General features: G+C 38.3%; 1 protein-coding gene across 31 annotated transcripts in view; it reads right to left on the bottom strand.

The window, feature by feature from the left end:
- The window catches only part of LOC105491024 (pseudopodium enriched atypical kinase 1), a 305249-nt gene that overhangs the window by 225440 nt on the left and 54670 nt on the right, over nucleotides 1-25139 (bottom strand). For 26 of the 31 annotated variants that reach the window (XR_011626306.1, XR_011626305.1, XM_011757117.2 and 23 more), the window contains one exon: nucleotides 16860-16922. The exons of 1 other annotated variant lie outside the window; for it this stretch is intronic. The gene's annotated coding sequence lies outside the window, so the exon portion shown is untranslated. Of the gene's footprint in view, nucleotides 1-16859; nucleotides 16923-21449; nucleotides 21788-25139 lie in introns of those variants that run through there. 4 more of the 31 variants (XM_011757116.3, XM_011757123.3, XM_071100877.1 and 1 more) reach the window with 2 other exon arrangements.

Raw genomic sequence — 25139 nt, 5'->3', positions numbered from 1 at the left:
ATTATAAATTGAGAATTAGCAACTTCATAACATACTCATGAATAACTGAATATTTGTGCCTAGAAACTTAAGGTTGTTTATGATATAGAGTATTAACCTGAAATTTCAAAAAATTTAATGTTTCAAGAAGATTAGAAACAATTATTTCACATACAAAAAATATTTTCCCTGTAAGACAGACATACAAAAGTCAGGATCAACTTCTCAGAAAGTCAAAGCAATTTGAAGACAGATATGCCAAACAGGTGTTGATAACAACTTTGTTAAAAAAAAAAAAAAGACATTTAGTGAAGGATCAATGTGTGGACTAATGGCAGATATTTGTTATACACAAATGAGCTAATGTATTGTACTGCTCTTCTCATTAGTACAGAGATGCATTACCCTCACATTAAATACTCAGTGAGTAAAACACTCTGGCAAGCATCTGTTGGCTAATGACAAAGAAAACCATGGACCCTCTGAGGCCAATTTCCATCCAGCTGCAAGCATGGAAGCAGCAAACACATGTGCTGCTCTTCAATATCAACCCCAAATAACCATGAAAAAGAAACTCCTCAGCTATTTTGTGGCAAAGGCATTCCAAGTATCGATCATATATGCTAAACAAGACACTTGGAAAAAGTTAACTCCCTAAATCCTGGCTGGCATTTAACTTGCTTGTTACCAACAGACTGTGGTAGAAGTGACATTGAATGACTTCCAAAGTTATATCAAGAAAAGTCATGCAGGTTCTGGGACTAAGTTTGGGGTGGCTGCTACACAGCAATGTTGCCAGACAGAATTTGGTACGTGAAACTGGGGTGCTGACGTAACAAAAATCTAAAAGATGCGACGCTGGTTTCAAGACTGGGTAGTGGACCGAAGCTGGACCCAGGCTTGAAAAGCCTGGCAGAAACTATTTAAAAGGAATTAAAGGAAAGTTAAATGTTTTCAGAAAGACCTTGTTATAAAGTGGCAGAAAACTTAGCAAAACTGTTGCCTGTGGTAAGGTAAAAAACAGAAAATGCTGGTAATGAACTACTACTTCTAACTAAGGTAATTTCAAAGCAGAATGTCCAAACTGTCAACTGGTTTCTTTTATATGTATAATATAAGGTACAAAAAGAGATGACCTAAAGAAGAAAGTACTTTTCCAGCAGAATTTAGGGGGAATACAAAGAAGTCAGCAATTGCTGGGTCCAAAAATAAAACTATTTCTCATCCACAATGTCTCCCAGCAGAGAATGCTCAAAGTAAGAAAAGGTCTGAGGACAAAGATCAAACATAGGACACAGAAAAGAAAAATCTCATCTCAAGGTAGAGATAAAAGCTAAAGGTGTTACTGTGAAATCCTTTGTTACGTTTCTCTCCTGATTTCTTCTTCATGATCTTCTTCCCAGTTCCTTTTTCTGTACTTGTCCACTAAATCTAGATGTCCCTGAGGATTTTGTTCTCAATCCTGGACAATTCCTTCTTCAATCACTCACTAAAATCTATTAACCTTAAAATCTCTTTCTCCCTTTCAAGCCTCCACCTCCCTCTAAGAACAGCAGACAGATCTGCACATCTCCACTCAACTATCTCAGAGAAACATCAAACTAAATATTACAAAATTCTATCTTCCACTGCAAAAGTTCCTTCTATACCTGAATACACACTGGAAAGGAATGACTGGAAACAAATACTACCACACCCATTAAATTGCCCAACTTGAGAGTCATCTCTGATTTCTACACTTCCTTCTCCTCACCCAACACCAATATTTAATTAGTCACCAATTTCTATGGATTCCACCTGCTAAACCTTTTGGGCATCTCCCCTTCTTCAAGTGATCTCCTATCTGGACTATATATAGCTTTCTAAGTGGTCTCTCCATTCCAAAATATCTTTCATACTACTCTAGAAACCATCTTCTTAAAGTAAAATATTAGCCATGTTTATCTCCTGCTGAGAATCCTTCAAGAGCTCCCAATCAAAACCCTTTGATACAGCTTACAGGTAGGTACTTTGTGATCTGGCCTTTCCCTGCAAACTGTCCCCACATATCATTTATTCCAACCATGCCAAAAAACAGGACTTATATTCATGGCGGTTATGAATACATACTTTTCTCTCTGCCTAGAAAGTGTTGTCTCTTGTTATGAATACGAAGTACATTTTTGTCTATTAATTTAACAGTTTAGAACACCTACTCTGTGGCAAATCTGGCAGGCACATGAAAATAAATGAGAAACACTACCTGCCTCTTCTCTGGAAGCACACTGCCTAGAAAGAAAGAAAATAAGTACAACACAGGGATTTATAACGGAAAGTAGCATGATATAGTGGACTGATTTCTTGCAGGTGGTGGAGAGATATGATAGACAGTAAGCAAAACAATGGAATAAATACAATACGATCTCCTGGATCAGCAAGTTTCCTTGATATAAGTAATTTAAAACATTTTAATACTATTATACATACTTACTATAAGTAAAATACAAATTTACATGAAAGATGCAACAAAAGACTTAAAAATTCATGGGCCATTTTGGGCAAGAATGACTGTTCAGATTAGAATTTAAAGTAAAATCAGTAAGCAGAAGAGGAGCCACTTTAAGTCAGAGAGAGACCCTTTTATAATTGAGCAAGTCACACCACACTTCGGCCCCACCTATTCAAAAAGCCAACCCTAGTTCAGTTCAAGTTCAAGTTCAGTGAAGCAATACTGAAAAATCAACAAGATTCTGTAGGACCCTTTGCTGCGGCCAGCTCATACCTCTATACAGCCTCTATACAGGGCTACAGACTTGGCGTGGAAGAAGGCTTACTGATGACCAAGGAGTCTTGAACTCATCCATTTTGGGGGGTCCAGATTAAAGTTGCCTGTAATTATGTAAATCAGGTCTAAGAAGGCTGAGAAAAAGTTTACCCTGATTCCAATTCCCACAGAATCAGAATTATAATAGAAAAACTGCTGTTCCCCTCCCAGAATATCAGCCCTGGAAAGGTTACAGCCCTGGAAAAATGGAGAGAACTAAGAAAAACCCTTGGGTTGACTAAGACCCACTTGGAATTGATATGTGTGGAATGGTGGCTTAGGCCTGAGACAAGAGGCAGTCCAGCAAAGCTGTGGGATAACAAACGAGAAAAAGAACTACTAAAGTTCTGTTTTGCTTCTCTTGTATCCCAGCACCCATATGCACATGACCTGGCCCCAAATGTGCATTACTTAGTTATAAAAATTCAGAACAGTGGTTCCCTCTGGTGAGGGATAAGAATGTCAAGGAAGAAGTCTGAAGGAACTTAAGGGGTAATAAAATGTTTTGAATTTTTATAGGAGAGTAGCTACATGAGTATAAGCATTCATCAAATCTCACTGAACTGTATATTTAAGAGCTGAGTATTTTATCGTAAAATTGAAATTTATACCTCAACTTTTAAAAGTTTTTCTTAAAAGATCACAATAGATACTACTTTAGATCATTCAACTAGCAAAATTTAAAACTCTGAAAAAAACAAGTATTAGAGAGGCTGTAAAACAACAGGATCTCTTATACATCGATGGTAGGAGAATAAAATTGCATAAGCCCTTTGGAAATAAACTTTGTATTATATCTTTAAGTTTAACATTCATTGCCCTATGACCCAGCAATCACATTCATAGGTGTATACTCAACAGAATCTCTTGCACATGTATAAGAGATTGACAAGAGTCATGGATAGTAATGTTTCTTGCAGCAATATTAAAAATTGCAAACATCTGAAAATAAGATTCTTATTCTTAATCCCAGGAATAAATTCAGCATGATCACTTTCAAATATTTAAGTTGTGTTTATGTTTCAACAATAACCCAGTTTTTATACATATTATAGTTTATTCAAGGTGTACATATACAGAAATCCAAAATTAAGGCACAGAATTAAGGCATTATAATGATTTTTGTATTTTTAAAAGATGGAATTTATTTATACAACATGACTTTTACAGGAGTAAAGATAGAATTCATCTAAATGCTGGTTACATAAATTATACTATGACCACACACAAAATACCCTGTGGCTATAAACATGAATGAAGTAGATCTACATATATGGAAAAATCTCCAAGATACAGAAGTAAGTTTAAGCAGCAAAAAGTAGGCTGGGTCCAGTGGCTCATGCCTATAATCCCAGCACTTGGGAGGCTGAGGTGGAAGGATTACCTGAGCCCAGGAGTTCAAGACCAGCCTTGACAACGTAAGAAGACCCAGTCTCTAAATAAAAAACATACATTAGCAGTGCATAGTGGCACATGCCTGTGGTCCCAGTTACTTGGGAGGTGAAGTGGGAGGATCACACGAGACTAGAAGTACAAAGCTGCAGTGAGCTGTGATCATGCCACTGCACTTCAGCCTGGGAGACAGAGCAAGACACTGTTTTTGTTTTGTTTTGTTTTTTTAAATGAGACAAGTCTTACTCTGTTACCCAGGCTGGAATGCAGTGGCGCAATCTTGGCTCACTGCAACCTCCACCTCCAGGGTGCAAGCGATCTTGTGCCTCGGCCTCCCAAGTAGCTGAGACTACAGGCGTGTGCCACTATAACTGGCTAATTTTTGTATTTTTAGTAGAGATGGGGTTTCACCATGTTGGCCAAGGTTGGTCTCAAAAGCCTGACATCAAGTGATCTGCCCACCTCAATCTCCCAAAGTGCCGGAATTACAGGCATGAGCTAAGACCCTGTCTTAAAAAAAGAAGCAAAAAGTAGAACAGTAAATTCTCACAGATCAAAATAAACTCCATATATATTGATGCATACGTATGTTTGCAAAAATAATTTAAAAGTAAATAAACTGCTAATGTTAGTTTCTTCTGAAAATAAAGACAGAGGATCTAAGGTGAAAGACTTACTTTTGTATGTTTGCACTATCTATGAATCATTTTGTACTATCTAAATTTCTGACGACATACCTTTTCTATTTTTTCAAATTACATAGAAGGAGAGACAGAGGCCCTCAAAACCTTTTTCTATTTCTAGTAAGCAAACTCTTCCAAGACCCACAATAGTTATTCCAAACCTTTACCACTCCCCTCAAATCCCATATCTCAGTCCTGTTGCCCTTTCCCACAACATGGCCAAGCCAAGGACTTTGTCCTTGCTTCAGAGGAAACAAAAACTCCCTATATTTCCTAATTCACATCCACAAATTTGTCACTAGCTGTAGCCATGGACACCTCCTTCCCTCAGAAGAAAGAAGCCATTCAGGCAAATCTTCTGTTCTATCAAGTGTTCTACATGCAATCTGCCATTTCTGCAAGGAGCCTGTTCTATTATTCTCCTCTCTCCCTCTCTCCTTCCACAATTTTGCTCTTACCTGTTTCCTTGTTCCCCTACCTCTGTATATACGCATGTTCAAGCCTCTCCTATATTAAAAAGTACCCTATATTCCCGTCTATCTAGCACCCTAAACTCCTTCTTTCTGTTCACAGTTTAACTTCTTACGAGAGTAGTCTATACTCTTTGACAGTCTCTTCTTCATCTCCCATTCACTGCTTGACACACAGGAATCTATCCTCTGTCTCCACTGCTACTAAAAACAAAAAACCAATCTTATTAAGGTTACTAAAAGACCAAACCAAAAGTCATGCTGTAAACTTTATTTTACTTGATCTTTCTCTGTAGCATCTGACACTAATGACCACTGCTACCCTTTTTGAAACACTCTAATCTCTTTGCTTCTGTGATGTTTCTCTCTCCCGGCTCTCCACTGAGCACTGGGGGATTCAAAAATGAAAATGACAAAGTCCCTGAATTCAAGAAGCATAGTTTCTAAAATGAGAGAAACATCTACAAACAATCACAACATAGTGAAAAAGTACAAAGTGCGGTGATAGCTTAGCAATCAACTTTATATGGGGCAGCGGGAGAGCACTTTAGGAGGAGCAAACTAGCATGTACAAAGTAACATATAAATCAGTATGGTTTGTACAGAAATTTTAATGGATAACAATTGAACACACAAGTTTTGAAATCAAACAATCTGACTGTATCTATTCTATCTGAGGATAAAATAAGTCTTTACCTCATAGGACTACCGTGAAGATTACATGAAATGCTAAATATAAAACACTTAGCATAGGGTCTGGCATATACAGAAAGATCTCAATAAGCATTATCTCATACACTTTCTGACAAAAACATTCAACAAACTATGACTAAAAGAGAACTTCCTAAACCTGATAAAGGGCAGTGATGAAACACCCATAGTTAACATCTTACTTAATCCTAAAAACTGAATGCTTTCGCCCTAAGATCAGACACGAGACAAGGGCTGGGCACAGTAGCTCATGTGTATAATCCCAGCACTTTGGGAGGCTGAGGCGGGAGGATCACTTGAGCCCAGGAGTTTGTGGCCAGCCTGAGCAACGTGGCGAAATCCCATCTCTTCAAAAAGAGTTTACTGTAGCACTACTGACAATAGCCAAGATATGAAATCAACCTAGATGTCCAACAAAGGATGAATGGATAAAGAAAATGTGGAATATATAGACCAGAGAATGCTATTTAGTAACGGGGGGGAAAAAAAAGAAAGAAATCCTGTCATTTGCAGCAACATGGATGAGACTGGGACATTATGCTAAGTAAAATAAGCCAGAAATAAAAAGTTAAATAAACACTTCATGTTCTCACTCATTGGTAGTGGAGAGGGAGGGACAGAGAGAGATTTGTTAAAGGATAAAAAATTACCAATAGATAGGAGGAATAAGTTCTAGTGTTCTATACCACAGTAAGATGACTATAGTTAACAGGAATATAGTTTCAAATAGCTAGGAAGAAAATCTATAGTTAACAGTAATACATAGTTTCAAATAACTAGGAAGAAGATATTGAACGTTCTCAACATAAAGAAATTATAAATGTCTGAGATGATGGATATGTTAATAACCCTATCTGATCACTAACATATATGTACTAAAACATCACTATGTACCTATGAATATGTACAATTATTATTTGTCAATTAAAAACTAAAATTTTAAAAAAGAAAATGTTCAAATGGCCAATAAGCATACAAAAAGAAATGTTCATCATAAGTCACTAGGGAAATACAAATCAAAACCACCATATACCACAGTGGCTATATTAAACAAAACAAAACAAACCCAGACAATAGCAAGTATTGGCAAGGATATGGAGAAATTAAAACCCTCATATACTGCTAGTAGGAATGTAAAAAGGTACAGTCTTTTTAGAAAATAGTTTGGCAGTTCCACAAAATGTTAAACACAGAGTTACTAAATGACCTAGCCATTCTACTGTTAGGTATACATCAAGAGACATGAAACCCTATGTCCACACAAAAACTTATACACAAATAAGTGTTCACAGCAGAATTTTCATAATAGCCAAAAAAGTGGAAACAATCCAAATGTCCAACAACTGATAAATAGATAAATGAAATATGGCATATAGATATTGTGGATGAAAAAAATAAAAAGTAAAAAACAAACTAACTTTTTTTTTTTTTTTTGAGATGGAGTCTCACCCTGTCTCCCAGCAGGAGGGCAAAAGTGCAATATCGGCTCACTGCAACCTCCGCCTCCTGGGTTCAAGCGACTCTCCTGCCTTAGCCTCCCAAGTAGCTGGGATTACAGGTGCTTACCACCACACCCAGTTAAAATTTTATAGTTTTAGTGGAGATGGGGTTTCACCATGTTGGCCAAGCTGGTCTCAAACTCCTGACCTCAGGTGATCCACCTGCCTCAGCCTCCCAAAGTGCTGGGACACAGGCGTGAGCCACCATGCCAGGTCACTTTTTTTAGCTTGATCATAAACAATTACAGACCATAAACAATCTTTACCTGGCAGGCTTCACAGGAGAAAACTGCCCTCCCCACACCAGATTTGATGCATACCCAGTGCATTGACATCTCTAAAGCAAGCTGCAATCAAGACTCAGGTATTTCTAAATGGCCATGCTCTTTACCATATCTACATTAGTAGCCCAGGTACCTTCATTCAGAAGTCTCTGTGGCCTTTAACTGTGGCCTTTCCTTAGGCAACTCTGGAGAGGCCTCCTCAACAGAGGGAAAACACTAAAAACACTTTCCTCTCACTCTGACTCAGTATCTTCCTCCACTCCTAGCCTTTGCACCTTTTCCTCCAACCCACCCTAAATGTATAAAACAGCAGGAATCTTTTGCTGGGGGCTCCGTCGGCATTGAGAAAACCCCCACCTCTGTGTTGATCCACTTGACAAAAGGCAGCCTGCACTTTCTCAAGTTTAACTTCTTGCTTATCCTAATTCAGTAAATGATTAAAGTAGCTCAGCTCTGTGTCCCCAGCTAAGCTCCTGACACTACGGAATATTATTCAGCCATAAAAAGGAATCAAGGTTCATCCATGCTTCAACATGGATGAAGCTTAAAAACCTTATGCTAAATGAAAGAAATTAGTCACAGAAGACAATATATTGTGCAACTCCATTTACATAAAATGTCCACAATGGGCAAAAAATAAATTAACAGCTGAGGGGAGGTTGGAATGAGTAGAGACTGCTAATGAGTACTTTTAAGAGTGATGAAAGGCAAAGCAGGTGGCTCACGCCTATAATCCCAGTTCTTTGGGAGGCCCAGGTGGAAGGATCACTTGACGTTAGGAGGTTGAGACCAGCCTGGACAACATGGTGAAACTCTGTCTCCATTAAAAATACAAAAATTAGGTAACAGTCCCTGTCTGACAGCTTTGAAGAGAGCAGTGGTTCTCCCAGCACGGAGGTTGAGATCTGAGAATGGACAGACTGCCTGCTCAAGTGGGTCCCTGACCCCTGAGTAGCCTAACTGGGAGACATCCCCCACTAGGTGCAGACCAACACATCACACCTCACACGGCTGGGTACACCCTGAGACGAAGCTTCCAGAGCAAGAATCAGACAGCAACACTCGCTGTTCAGCAATATTCTATCTTCTGCAGCCTCCGCTGCTGATGCCCAGGCAAACAGGGTCTGGAGTGGACCTCAAGCAAACTCCAACAGACCTGCAGCTGAGGGTCCTGACTGTTAGAAGGAAAACTAACCATCAGAAAGGACACCCACACCAAAACCCCATCAGTACGTCACCATCATCAAAGACCAAAGGCAGATAAAACCACAAACATGGGGAAAAAGCAGTGTAGAAAAGCTGGAAATTCAAAAAATCAGAGCGCATATCCCTCTCCAAAGGAACGCAGCTCATCGCCAGCAACGGAACAAAGCTGGATGGAGAATGACTTTGACGAGCTGAGAGAAGAAGGCTTTAGTCGATCAAACTTCTCAGAGCTAAAGGAGGAACTACGTAACCAGCGCAAAGAAACTAAAAACCTTGAAAAAAGAATGGATGAATGGATAACTAGAATAATCAATGCAGACAAGACCTTAAAAGAACTGATAGAGATGAAAATCATAACACGAGAACTATGTGACAAATGCACAAGCTTCAGTAATCGACTCAATCAAATGGAAGAAAGATTATCAGTGATTGAAGATCAAACGAATGAAATGAAGTGAGAAGAGAAATGTAGAGAAAAAAGAATAAAAAGAAATGAACAAAGCCTCCAAGAAATACGGGATTATGTGAAAAGACCAAATCTATGTCTGATTGGTGTGCCTGAAAGTGACGGGGAAAATGGAACCAAGTTGGAAAACACTCTGCAGGATATCATCCAGGAGAACTTCCCCAACCTAGTAAGGCAGGCCAACATTCAAATTCGGGACATACAGAGAACGCCACAAAGATATTCCTCGAGAAGAGCAACTCCAAGACACATAATTGTCAGATTCACCAAAGTTGAAATGAACCAAAAAATGTTAAGAGCTGCCAGAAAGAAAGGTCGGGTTACCCACAAAGGGAAGCCCATCAGACTAACAGCAGATCTCTTGGCAGAAACTCTCCAAGCCAGAAGAGAGTGGGGGCCAATATTCAACATTCTTAAAGAAAAGAATTTTCAACCCAGAATTTCATATCCAGCCAAACTAAGTTTCATAAGTGAAGGAGAAATAAAATCCTTTACAGATAAGCAAATTCTTAGAGATTTTGTCACCACCAGTCCTGCCCTACAAGAGATCCTGAAGGAAGCATTAAACATGGAAAGGAACAACAGGTACCAGCCATTGCAAAAGCATGCCAAAAATAAAAGTCCATCAATGCTAGGAAGAAACTGCTTCAACTAACGAGCAAAATAATCAGCTAATATCATAATGACAGGATCAAGTTCACACATAACAATACTAACCTTAAATGTAAATGGACTAAATGGTCCAATTAAAAGACACAGACTGACAAATTGCATAAAGAGTCAAGACCCATCAGTCTGCTGTATTCAGGAGACCCATCTCACATGCAGAAACACATATAGCTCAAGATAAAGGGATGGAGGAAGATCTACCAAGCAAATGGAAAACAAAAAAAAGCAGGGGTTGCAATGCTGGTCTCTGATAAAACAGACTTTAAACCATCGAAGATCAAAAAGACAAAGAAGGCCATTACATAATGGTAAAGGGATCAATTCATCAGGAAGAGCTAACTATCCTAAATATATATGCACCCAATACAGGAGCACCCAGATTCATAAAGCAAGTCCTTAGAGACTTGCAAAGAGACTTAGACTCCCATACAATAATAACAGGAGACTTTAACACCCCACTGTCAACATTAGACAGATCAACGAGACAGAAAGTTAACAAGGATATCCAGGAATTGAACTCAACTTTGCACCAAGCGGACCTAATAGACATCTACAGAACTCTCCACCCAAAATCAACAGAATATACATTCTTCTTAGCACCACACTGCACTTATTCCAAAATTGACCACATAGTTGGAAGTAAAGCACTCTTCAGCAAATGTAAAAGAACAGAAATTATAACAAACTGTCTCTCAGACCACAGTGCAATCAAACTAGAACTCAGGACTAAGAAACTCAATCAAAACCACTCAACTACATGGAAACTGAACAACCTGCTCCTGAATGACTACTGGGTACATAACGAAATGAAGACAGAAATAAAGATGTTCTTTGAAACCAATGAGAACAAAGATACAACATACCAGAATCTCTGGGGCACATTTAAAGCACTGTGTAGAGGGAAATTTATACCACTAAATGCCCACAAGAGAAAGCAGGAAAGATCTAAAATTGACACCCTACCATCACAATTAAAAGAACTAGAGAAGCAAGAGCAAATACATTCAAAAGCTAGCAGAAGGCAAGAAATAACTAAGATCAGTGCAGAGCTGAAGGAAATAGAGACACAAAAAACCCTCCAAAAAATCCATGAATCCAGGGGCTGGTTTTTTGAAAAGATCAACAAAATTGATAGACCGCTAGCAAGACTAATAAATAAGAAAAGAGAGAAGAATCAAATAGATGCAATAAAAAATGATAAAGGGGATATCACTACCAACCCCACAGAAATACAAACTACCATCAGAGAATACTATAAACACCTCTACGCAAATAAACTAGAAAACCTAGAAGAAATGGATAATTTCCAGGACACTTACACTCTCCCAAGACTAAACCAGGAAGAAGTTGAATCCCTGAATAGACCAATAGCAGGCTCTGAAATTGAGGCAATAATTAATAGCCTACCAACCAAAAAAAGTCCAAGACCAGACGGATTCACAGCTGAATTTTACCAGAGGTACAAGGAGGAGCTAGTACCATTCCTTCTGAAACTATTTCAATCAATAGAAAAAGAGGAAATCCTCCCTAACTCATTTTATGAGGTCAACATCATCCTGATACCAAAGCCTGGCAGAGACACAACAAAAAAAGAGAATTTTAGACCAATATCCCTGATGAACATCGATGCAAAAATCCTCAATAAAATACTGGCAAACCGAATCCAGCAGCACATCAAAAAGCTTATCCACCATGATCAAGTGGGCTTCATCCCTGGGATGCAAGGCTGGTTCAACATACACAAATCCACACACGTAATCCAGCATATAAACAGAACCAAAGACAAAAACCACATGATTATCTCAATAGATGCAGAAAAGGCCTTTGACAAGATTCAACAGCTCTTCATGCTAAAAACTCTCAATAAATTCCGTATTGATGGAACGTATCTCAAAATAATAAGAGCTATTTATGACAAACCCACAGCCAATATCACACTGAATGGGCAAAAACTGGAAGCATTCCCTTTGAAAACTGGCACAAGACAGGGATGCCCTCTCTCACCACTCCTATTCAACATAGTGTTGGAAGTTCTGGCTAGGGCAATCAGGCAAGAGAAAGAAATGAAGGGTATTCAGTTAGGAAAAGAAAAAGTCAAATTGTCCCTGTTTGCAGATGACATGATTGTATATTTAGAAAACCCCATCATCTCAGCCCAAAATCTCCTTAAGCTGATAAGCAACTTCAGCAAAGTCTGAGGATACAAAATCAATGTGCAAAAATCACAAGCATTCTTATACACCAGTAACAGCCAGCCAGCCAAATCATGAATGAACTCCCATTCACAATAGCTTCAAAGAGAAAAAAATACCTAGGAATCCAACTTACAAGAGATGTAAAGGACCTCTTCAAGGAGAACTACAAACCACTGCTCAGTGAAATAGAAGAGGACACAAACAAACGGAAGAACTTTCCATGCTCATGGATAGGAAGAATCAATATTGTGAAAATGGTCATACTGCCCAAGGTAATTTATAGATTCAATGCCATCCCCATTAAGCTACCAATGACTTTCTTCACAGAATTGGAAAAAACTGCTTTAAAGTTCATATGGAGCCAAAAAAGACCCCGCATTGCCAAGACAATCCTAAGCTAAAAGAACAAAGTTGGAGGCATCACACTACCTGACTTCAAACTATACTACAAGGCTACAGTAACCAAAACAGCATGGTACTGGTACCAAAACAGAGATATAGACCAATGGAACAGAACAGAGCCCTCAGAAATAATAACACACATCTACAGCCATCTGATCTTTGACAAACCTGACAAAAACAAGAAATGGGGAAAGGGTTCCCTAATTAATAAATGGTGCTGGGAAAATTGGCTAGCCATAAGTAGAAAGCTGAAACTGGATCCTTTCCTTACTCCTTATACGAAAATTAATTCAAGATGGATTAGAGACTTAAATGTTAGACCTAAAACCATAAAAACCCTAGAAGAAAACCTAGGTAATACCATTCAGGACATAGGCATGGGCAAGGACTTCATGTCTAAAACACCAAAAGCAATGGCAACAAATGCCAAAATTGACAAATGGGATCTCATTAAACTAAAGAGCTTCTGCACAGCAAAAGAAACTACCATCAGAGTGAACAGGCAACCTACAGAATGGGAGAAAATTTTTGCAATCTACTCATCTGACAAAGGGCTAATATCCAGAACCTACAAAGAACTCAAACAAATTTACAAGAAAAAAGCAAACAACCCCATCAAAAAGTGGGCAAAGGATATGAACAGACATTTCTCAAAAGAAGACATTCATATAGCCAACAGACACATGAAAAAATGCTCATTATCACTGGCCATCAGAGAAATGCAAATCAAAACCACAAAGAGATACCATCTCACATCAGTTAGAATGGCAATCATTAAAAAAATCAGGAAACAACAGGTGCTGGAGAGGATGTGGAGAAATAGGAACACTTTTACACTGTTGGTGGGACTGTAAACTAGTTCAACCATTGTGGAAGACAGTGTGGTGATTCCAGAAGAATCTAGAACTAGAAATACCATTTGACCCAGCCATCCCATTACTGGGTATATACCCAAAGGATTATAAATCATGCTGCTATAAAGACACATGTACATGTATGTTTATTGCAGCACTATTCACAATAGCAAAGACTTGGAATCAACCCAAATGTCCATCAGTGACAGACTGGATTAAGAAAATGTGACACATATACACCATGGAATACTATGTGGTCATAAAAAAGGATGAGTTTGTGTCCTTTGTAGGGAAATGGATGCAGCTGGAAACCATCATTCTCAGCAAACTATCACAAGAACAGAAAACCAAACACCGCATGTTCTCACTCATAGGTGGGAATTGAACAATGAGATCACTTGGACACAGGAAGGGGAACATCACACACCGGGGCCTATTGTGGGGAGGGGACAGGGAGGATGGATAGCATTAGGAGATATACCTAATGTAAATGAGGTAATGAGGTAATGTAAATGAATTAATGGGTGCAGCACAGCAACATGCACATGTATACATATGTAACAAACATGTTGTACACATGTACCCTAGAACTTAAAAGTATAATAATAAAAAAAATTTTTCAAAAAAAAGAAAGAAAAGGCTACTCCGTAGAAGGACTGGTTATATAGATATACAAAAATCTATAACCTTTTATATAGCAATGATGAAGGAACAGTATTTACAATAACAACAATGTAAAATGCCCAGGCATAAACATAACAGAAAATGTAGAGAAACTGTAAAATTCCACTGAGCAATATGAAAGAAACCAAAAATAGATAAATTCCATATTCTTAAAAAGCAGAATATTTAAACATGAATTTCTTCCCAAAGTATTATATAATTTAACATGTTGGGGAAAGTGGGCAAACTATTATACATTTTATCCAAAAGAATTGTAAAAAACTAATATTGGGTGATTTATCACACATTAAAACATACCATGAAACCATAATCTTTTTTAAATGGGTACAAAAATATACAAGCAAATCATTGAAATGGTACAAAGTTCTAGAAACAGACCCAAATAAATAATTTTATTATACTCATATTTTTAATAGCCTGATTGATTCTGTTGTTTGGATGTACGGCACCATTATGAAACCTGCAGAGTTTGGATTTTCAGCCTCCACAATCACATGAGTCAATTATTTATATTTCTTAAAATAATGATACTAACTCCTGATCATATACAAGGTGACCACTGTTATCCCGGTGTGCCTGAAACAGGCTTGGTTTATGTTTCTTGTCTTGGTATAATTATTAATACAGCCTCCTGGCTGGGCACGGTGGCTCACGCCTGTAATCCCAGCACTTTGGGAGGCCGAGGCGGGTGGATCACGAGGTCAGGAGATCGAGACCATCCTGGCTAACACGGTGAAACACCATCTCTACTAAAAATACAAAAAATTAGCTGGGCATGGCATGGTGGTGGGCGCCTGTAGTCCCAGCTACTCAGGAGGTTGAGGCAGGAGAATGGCCAGAACCCGGGAGGCAGAGCTTGTAGTGAGCCAAGATCGTGCCAATGCACTCCAGCCTGGGCGACAGAGTGAGACTCCGTGTCAAAAAAAAAAAAAAAAAAAAAAAAAAAAGATAGAGCCTCCTTTTACTCCCAAAAGTATTCCCTTTTGAATGATATGTTATATGGTCACCCAATTTATGTAATTACTTTTATTTTTCCTTAATATAAACAGTACAGCAATAAATATACTTGCAGTTGTCTTTACATAGAATTTTTATATGACTGGATCAAAGTTTGTGTACATTTTAATTTTTTTATATATTGCCTTCCAGAGAAATTGTTTACACTCCCACCAGTAATTATAAAGAGAGCCATTTTTCCAAAACCTGAAAAAACTGGATAGTACTATTCATTATTAAGAATCCTTTCTAGTTTTATAAGTGAAATTGTGTCTTACTGCCTTAATATGTGTTTAGTTCATTACTGTTTTAAATGAACATTTGTACAGATCAATGTTCTTTCATTACGAACAACAGAAAATGATTCTGGGTGGGTTAAATCAAGGGAAATGCAGGGAAAGGACATTAAAAAAAAAATACAAAAATTAGCCAGGCATGGTGGCACACACCTGTAATCTCAGCTACCAGGGAGGCTGAGGTAGGAGAACCGCTTAAACCTGGGAGGCAGAGGTTGCGGTGAGCCAAGATGGTGCCACTCACTCCACCCCGGGTGAAAGAGACTCCATCTCAAAGAAAAAAATGAGTGATGAAAATATTCCAAAATTAGACTGTGGTGATGGTTGTACATCTCTGTAAATACAAAAAAACTACTGAATTTTACATTTTAAATGGGTGGAATTTATGGCATGGGAATTATTTCTCAGTAAAGATATAATATGAATACACGATGCTAGTGTTCATATCATATCTAGACCACTACTGCTCTGTAAAGGAGTTTGTAAAATAATCCTTAAGGAATGTAGATACTGAAGGACTCCGAGTAGTAGACTGACAGGCTGACATTCTTTTAAAGAAAAAAATAATCTGTTGACAATGATTAAAATGGCTTACAGAACAGTCAGACTGAAGGTGGAAAGACCAGATGAGAGACTTACAAGGGTGCATTTGGAAAAACTTTAACAAGAAGAGGACTTGAGCCAAGACAGGTAAGAAACTGGCAAAGGCTATGATCCTACCTTTAGAGTGCAATGCTATCTATAGAAGCTTTCTATAAATGGGAGGCTTTCCTATAGAAGCCAACTATTAACATACTGATGTGTATATATCCTTATTACAGAGGCTCCCAAACAGGGAACTACAGAAGGTCATTAAGTCCAAGAGAGCAGAGTGGTAGAAAGTTCTTAATAACTGGCCCATTAAAATAGTTAGCAGTCGTTTTAATCTATGATTTAACTAATGGAAGATTTGTCTTCAAGAATATGAGATCATAATGCCAATACATTCTCAAGTGTATCAGAGAATAGCAGTATGAATTTCATCTTTGAGTATTAAAGATAAAGAAAAAATTCACTCAAAAGTATTTTGTCACTAGAACAAGTTTCATTTATTTCAAATGTCTTATAAACATGCTTAAAAGTAAGCATACTATATATGTAGTTTTATAAGTTTCCTATTAAAACACTCAGAGGAAAAGATACTTGGTATTGCCTTAAATTTTTTCAGAAACAATTCTTTCTCATTATAAAATATATATTAAAAGGCAAATGCATTCATAAATTATCTCACCTTTGGTTTTTAGACAAACCACAAAGAAATGTCTACAGCATAAGTTCCAGTTTGGGCAGATACCTGAATTGTAAAAAACAAACAGAAAAAGACATGGTTAATATGGTTGAATCTGAGTAGGAAATTTAATTATTTCAACAGAACCCTTACTTGACCCATTTACCTCCTAAATTTTTATGTTCAAGCTGTTCTTTAGGTAACTGTAGAATGTCAAGAATTAAGAAATTCTCCTGGACTTTCTATTGTCTTTGATTAATGTTGATATTTCTTGAAATTAAAAGTATATCAAAACAGGCCGGCCATGGTGGCTCACGCCTGTAATCCCAGCACTTTGGGAGGCCAAGGTGGGCAGATCACCTGAGGTCAGGTGTTTGAGAGCAGCCTGGTCAATGTGGCAAAACCCTGTCTCTACTAAAAGTACAAAAAAATTAGCTGGGTATCACGGCGTGTGCCTATAGTCCCAGCTACTCGGGAGGCTGAGGCAGGAGAATCGCTTGAACCCGGGAGGCAGAGGTTGCTTGAACCCGGGAGGCAGAAGTTGCAGTAAGCCAAGATCGTGCCACTGCACTGCAGCATGGGCAATACAGCAAGACTCTCTCAAAAAAAATAAAAAAGGATATCAAAACAGGTACCACATTAACAGGAGAAAACAATCGATTTCCCTCATCAACTCAATTCTTCAAAAGAAAGTATTTTCTAAAGTTTACACTCCCTATAATAATATATCATGATTGCTCATCCTCATAGAAAATACAGAATTTAAAAATCTGGAAATGTAAAAGTAAATCAATAGCACATGTTTATAAAACATAAGCAAATACATAAATTAAATAAAACCAATGTCTAATAAGTATGAAAAATGGAAAAATGTTCTCTACATTAGCAAAGAAAATAAAATTAAAATGAGACACCACCTTTGATCAATGAAATTATAATTATTTTAAAAATAAGATTATAGTCATTGGTGCCCTTCCAGTTCTTCTCCTTACCAGACTCATGGTGAGATTGTACCTCATTGCCCTCTTTCAATTTAGGTGTAGGCACATGACTTGCTTTAGCCACCGAAATGTACATGGATGTGATGTTACACATTTCTAGGTGTAAGTTTTAAGACCAACTACACAACTTACAGACCTCTCAGCTACTCCAGTCATTATGGAGTTCACTAAATGGCTCTGAAGAGAAAAAAATAAACTCTGCTGATATGTATTAGACATGTACCATGAGCAAGAAATAAATTTTGTTGTATTATGTAACTTAGATTTTTAGGACTGTTACTACAGCACAATGTAGGCTATACTGACAGCTACAAGTGATAACGTAATAATATATATAAAATAATAATGTAATATAACAGGCATTTTTGTACACTGTTCATAGGAATTTAAATTGGTAAATTTGTTTTTGTTTTTTGGGTTTTTTGAGACAGGATCTCACTCTGTCACCTAGGCTGGAGTACAGTGGCGTGATCACAGCTCGCTGCAGCCTAGACCTCCCAGGCTCAAGTGATACTTCCACCTCAGCATCCTGAGTAGCTGGGACTACACAGGTGCCCATCACTAAGACCTGCTAACTTTTGTATTTTTTGTAGAGATGGGGTTTTGCCATGTTGTCCACCCAGACTGGTCTTGAACTACTGGGCTCAAGCAATCCACATGCCTCAGCCTCCCAAAGTGCTGGGATTACAGGCATGATCCACACGCCCAGCAATTGGTAAAATCTTTCTGGAAAACAATTTTGCAACGTGCATCAAGAGCTTAAAAAGTTCAAATCCTGGCCAGGCGCGGTGGCTCATGCCTGTAATCCCAGCACTTCAGGAGGCCAGGGTGGGTGGATCACGAAGTCAGGAGCCTGGCCAAGATGGTGAAACCCCATCTACTAAAAATACAAAAATTAGCCAGGCATGGTGGCAGGTGCCTGTAGTCCCAGCTACATGCGAGTCTGAGGCAGGAGAATTGCTTGAACCTGGAAGGTGAAGGTTGCAGTGAGCCAAGATCGCACCGCTGCACTCCAGATTGGGTGACAGGGCGAGACTCCGACTCAAAAAAAATAAAAAAAAGAAGTTCAAATCCTTGATCCAGTAACTTCTAGTAATCTGTCCTAAATAATCAAAAATTCAAACATTTATATCATAGCTCATTTATGACTGTAAAGAGCTAGAAAGGCTGGGCACGGTGGCTCACACCTGTAATCCCAACACTTTGGGAGGCTAAGACGGGCGGATCATGAGGTCAGGAGATGCAGACCATCCTGGCCAACATGGTGAAACCCCGTCTCTACTGAAATACAAAAAATTAGCCAGGTGTGGTGGTGTGCACCTGTAATCCCATTTACTCAAGAGGCTGAGGCAGGGGAATCGCTTGAACACTGGAGGCAGAGATTGCAGTGGGCTGAGATCACGCCACTGCACTCCAGCCTGGTGACCAGGCGAGACTCCATCTCAAAAAAGAGCTAGAAGCAAACTAAACATACAAATGATTTGCTAAATAAGTTAGAATATTAAGCAATCATTAAAACTGCTTATCAAAGATGCTTAGACTAACAGAGGAAACTGTAAAGGGCATACATAGGAACTCTCTGTACTGTCTACTCAATGTTTTCATGTATACGATTCTAGAACAGTTAAAACTGATCTCCACTGACAGAAAGCAGGTAAGTTATTGCAGGAGCCAAAGGTTGTATGAAAGAATTGACTGCAAAGGGGCTTAAGAGAAGCTTTTAAGAGTGATTAAAATGTTCTATATCTTGATTATGGCAGTTGTCAACAGGATATACACGTTAGTCAAAACCCCTCAAACTGTACTGTGCATAAATCATTTTACTAAAGTGGATTTTAAAAGTAAAATAAAAATGCTTAATGATAGGAAAATGCTCATCTATTGGGTAATTTCAAATATGTAATACATAAATTTGCATAGAAAAGACTAGAAATACATACAATGTTAATAGTGCTTTGCTTTGCATAAATATTACACAGGTAATTTTAATTTTTCCTTAAGTTACATACTTTCAAAATGCTCTAAGTAGGTATTTTTATGTTTATTCGGTGGTATTTTGTTGAGAACCAGAGCTTAAGTCTAGAATAAGCTTGAGGTTTTAATAATTCATTCATTGAGTATTTATTACATGCCTCCATGTACAAACTGCATTCTAAGTGGTAGAGGGATACCTCCAAGCTTGGGTATGTTTCTCCAAGGTTCAGCTAGATGGGCCTTTTAAGAGATCACCATTGCCAGTGAATGTGGAAGCATCAACTATCATCTGTAAACCACATCTGTTTATAATCTTTACACTGGCAAATGAGAGGTAAGTTGTGACTATAAAAACTGTTTGGATTCATGATTATCTGTTTACCTAATCTTCCTGAAAATAAGGTTAAATTTTCTACAGTGCTTAATATGTAATATATAACATATATTTAGAATGTATTACAATGTGTGAATGTGTTTATAAGAATCTGTATTGATAACTACTCATTTTAAAATGTTACGAGTTTTGAGCATTTATTTACTTAAAAAATTAAAAGTTTTGGGCTGGGCATGGTGGCTTATGCCTGTAATCCCAGCACTTTATGAGGCCAAGGTGGGCGGATCACCTGAGGTCAGGAGTTCCAGACCAGCCTGGCCAACATGGTGAAATCCCGTCTCTATAAAAATACAAAAAAATTAGCTGGGCATGATGGCAGGTGCCTGTAATTCCAGCTACTCGGGAGGCTGAGGCAGGGGAATCACTTGAACCTGCGAAGCGGAGGTTGTGGTGAGCTGAGATCACACCACTGTACTCCAGCCTGGGTGACAGAGCAAGATACCATCTCAAAAAAAAAACAAAAAAAAAAGTTAAAATTTTACCACTATAAAAACTGCTTGAGTGTTTAAAACTCTAAGAAATTATAGAAAAATATAAATGAAACATAGAAAGCAATAAGTATGACAACGGAGACAGAGCATTAAGCAAAGAGCAAGAAGTGTTTGATTAATCAAATAGAAATACCGGATACATATCATTAACAAATTGTAATCAACAAATAAAGTGAGAAAATATTTGTTTTGATATTTGTTTTGTGTTCAGCAGTGAGTGTAGCAATTCAAGATACTGGGGACAAGGGATTATGACTATATGCAGGGGACTATATGCACTAATGTTTCATGACAGAAAAATCTGAGATAACTACTCTATTATAGGGAATGTACATGAGCAAAACAGAAAGAACACATATAGAAGAATCTAATCCAGACAAGATTTTAAACCAGTGATCACTGAAATTAAATCACTATGTTTAATTATAACTATAAAATATGTTGCTTTCTCATGCATGTGCACGTTGTATTCAAAAAGTATAAAACTTCATACTTTACAATAAAATACAAATGCATTATTTATACTAATAACCATTAAGAAGTACTAAAATAACGTGTGCTAATCAGGTTACAGCTAGTAAAGATGAGTAAAATAGTCTCAGACATTAAGGATACAACACAGAAAATATTTGTATGTGAATCAGGGTACAGATAGTAAAGACGAATAGTCTCAGACACCAGGGAGTTTTCACAGCACTTAGAAAGATAGCACAAACCCGAAACACAAAATTACCAACACTGCAGGAATGCAAATGGAGAGTTCTTGGTAAGTATTAGCTTCTCGACCCTTAGAAAATACAACCTATGAGTCGTCACTGAAAATACAGACAGATGGAAAAACACTATCACCAAGTTGGTCTTGGTTTTCTATATTCTAGAAATCATATGTGCAGTAACAAGTACCCTAATCAACTAAATCAGTGGTCAAACTATAGCCTAAGAGCCAAATCCAGCCTAGGGCCTGTTTTTGTCTGATTTATGAGCTAAGAATGGTTTTTACATATTTAAAGGGCCATAAACAAACAAGAATATGCAACAGAGGTAGTATATGGCCACAAAGTTTAAAAGTTTAAAGGGGATCTTTAGAGAGGTCTACTGACTTCTGAACTAAATAATTCATAAATGGATGAAACAGGTCTTAGTGGTGGCTCTGATCCAAAGATTTGAACTGTGCCATGGCATCACAGTGTATCAGAACTAGAAGAAGGCAGGAAGACCATCTTTCCTTCCCATGATATTGCAAAGGCGCTGACTATGGCTCATAGGTTTCTGTTTTCCGGATCTACTGTATCCTGGGTTGAAAGCACTTTACATCTCACCACAATATTGGTTCCCTTTTCCTTTAGTGAAGTAATCTGGGAATTAAAAAAGAGGTACAATAGAGTAAGTACACTCTCCTCCAACTCTCTAGTAAGCCTTTCCTACACACAACTAATCAACTAAAAGTGAAGTGCTGATGACCTTCATATTTTACTAACTCAGCATCAAAGATCATTTCCTATTTTCCCCACTTCATCTTCCTCTACCCTACTTACATATTCCCTAAACCCAGCCAATCAATCTACTAGCATTTCTGAAAAAGCATTTGTTTTGTCTTATGGACCTTGGTCTATGTGGTTTCTCTCCTATGGACATGACTTCCTTTCTCCACCTATCCAAATTCCTTCCATCCTTCATGGCCCAATTTGACATCCATGATACCTTCAGGAAGCTTTTAATCCAATAGGAAACATAGCTCAGGTATGCACAAAAAAGTTTAAAGAATCTTGAAAGTGCCGGGCGCGGTGGCTCACGCCTGTAATCCCAGCACTTTGGGAGGCCGAGGCGGGCGGATCACAAGGTCAGGAGATCGAGACCACGGTGAAACCCCGTCTCTACTAAAAATACAAAAAATTAGCCAGGCGCGGTTGTGGGCGCCTGTAGTCCCAGCTACTCGGGAGGCGGAGGCAGGAGAACGGCGTGAACCCGGGAGGCGGAGCTTGCAGTGAGCCGAGATCGCGCCACTGCACTCCAGCCTGGGCGACAGAGCGAGACTCCGTCTCAAAAAAAAAAAAAAAAAAAAAAAAGAATCTTGAAAGTTGTAATAGATAAAATGTTATACAATTCCAAGGAGCAAAATGTCACCTCAGGGGAAAATGTTTAGGTACCACCTTGGGAAAGTCTTTGAGTAAGATATGAAAATGAGCAGAGAGAAGAAAAAGAGATGTTCCAGGCAGTGAAATGAGCAAAGGTACAAAAGGGATAACTTGTTATAGTAGTGACTCTCATCTTTTTGTTCCCCTAGATTTGCCTCCAACCAAGTGATAACACAGAGAATGCCCTCAATTTCTAAAGTCCCATGCCCACCCCTAATTTTGAATGTTACCAAAAACCACAGATTTAATATGCTAATCAGGTAACCAAAATTCAATGTAGACAGTCTACTTCTGCATATGTCTTCAGATAAATTTTGTGAACATAAAAATCCAACACATCGGGCCAGGCATGGTGACTCATGCCTGTAATCTCAGCACTTTGGGAGGCTGAGGCGGGCGGTTAACAAGGTCAGGAGATGGAGACCATCCTGGCCAACATGGTGAAACCCCATCTCTGCTAAAATACAAAAAATTAGTCAGGCGTGGTGGCCCACGCCTGTAGTCCCAGCTACTTAGGAGGCTGAGGTAGGGGAATTGCTTGAACCCGGGAGGTGGAGGTTGCAGTGAGCTGAGATCGCGCCACTGCACTCCAGCCTGGCAACAGTGCAAGATTCTGTCTCAAAAAAAAAGAAAAAAAGGAAAAAAAATCCAACACATTTACAAAATCAAACATAAATTCTGTGACTTTAAGGCTGAATTATGTTATTTTCATATCATTAATCAAACTAAAAGGGCTGAAAGTAAAAACTTCATTATTTTGGTTTCCTTTTTACTAAGTAATTTTATTCTATGAATAGCAACCTTTCACATTCTGGTTCACTCCAAACCTAGGGCCTAGTAGATGCTACCTAAATACCTGTTGAATTAATAATATTGAAACATAATATATATTTCACTGAAAATATTCCTTCAGTTATGCAATATAACAGAAAGTAGAGAGAAGATAAGGAACATTAATTGAAAGTGTTGTAAAAGTGAAGCCATCAAAAAACTTAATTATTTCAAAACCATCTTTGAAGCAAATAATCTATTCACATGTAACTCAGACCTTTATTGTAGCCTTTGTTGTAACACTACACACATACCACCACCACCACCACCACCATCATGACATTTTTTTCTAAATACAGCTTGATGGAGGAAATCATATAATTTGATTAACAGAAGCCCAGCACAGTGGCTCATGCCTGCAATCCTAGCACTTTGGGAGGCCAAGGCAGGCAGATCACTTGAGGTCCAGAGTTCAAGATCAGCCTGGCCAACATGGTGAAATGCCGTCTCTACTAAAAATACAAAAGTTGGCCAGCCACAGAGGCACACACCTGTAATCCCAGCCACTCGGGAGGCTGAGACAGGAGAATCGCTTACAGGAGGTGGAGGTTGCAGTGACCTGAGATCGTGCCACTGCACTCCAGCTCGGGAGACAGAGTGAGACTCTGTTCCAAAAAAATAAATAAAAATAAAAACAAAACAGAAAACTGCCACGTATTCATCTTTGTATTTCACATAATTCCTAGCACATAATGGGTGCTTTAAAATCACTCATTGAGTTGAACAGTCATAGAGAAAATGTTTTCTCTGCTCTCCATGACTTCACTATATTTCAAAGGTATAAGGCATCAACTCTGGCAATAAAAGCAGAACTTACGCTACTATGAAAGCCTGACCTATTTCAAGAGTTCTCTGATACGAGAAGAGATATCCAATAGATGTGGTCCCTAATTATACAAGTATAAGAAGATGGATTGCTCCACTGTTGTCGATTTGCTGTATTTAGTAGGCTCTGAATTGAATTATTCATGCATGTACAAATATAACCTTAACGGGGTCCACATACTTGCTCCTAACAATCTGGATACAAAAGTTGCCATTCAGATAAAAGATGACAGGCAACAAGAATCTGACAGGCCAGCAATTTACTGCGTTTTCTGCACATTTGAATTTGTAGGCCTCCATAGCCATTAAGCAAAATTAGTTTCATGATGTCAGCCAAAAAGCTTCATGGGCAACGGTTTTATCTCATTTAAAAGACTACCATCCTCCATCTGTTTGAATCTGTGTTTGCTCATTAGAAGCCTCTCAATGAATCAGAAGCGAGGGTTTAATCGCACTCTTGCTCTATGAATGTTTAGTATAGCCCTGAACTATAACAAATTCCTATTCTCCCTTTCCCTGTACCTAAAATAGTTTAGATATAGTTGAAGAACCTAAGTATCAGACAGGCTAGCAGTTCTCGACCGATATGGTTTGGATCTGTGTTCCCGCCCATATCTCATGTCAGATTGTAA

This window comes from Macaca nemestrina, chromosome 7 (assembly GCF_043159975.1).
Source record: "Macaca nemestrina isolate mMacNem1 chromosome 7, mMacNem.hap1, whole genome shotgun sequence".
Taxonomy (NCBI): Eukaryota; Metazoa; Chordata; class Mammalia; order Primates; family Cercopithecidae; genus Macaca; species Macaca nemestrina.
The sequence above is the reverse complement of the archived record's forward strand: the minus strand, read 5'-3'. Positions and strand labels throughout refer to the sequence as shown.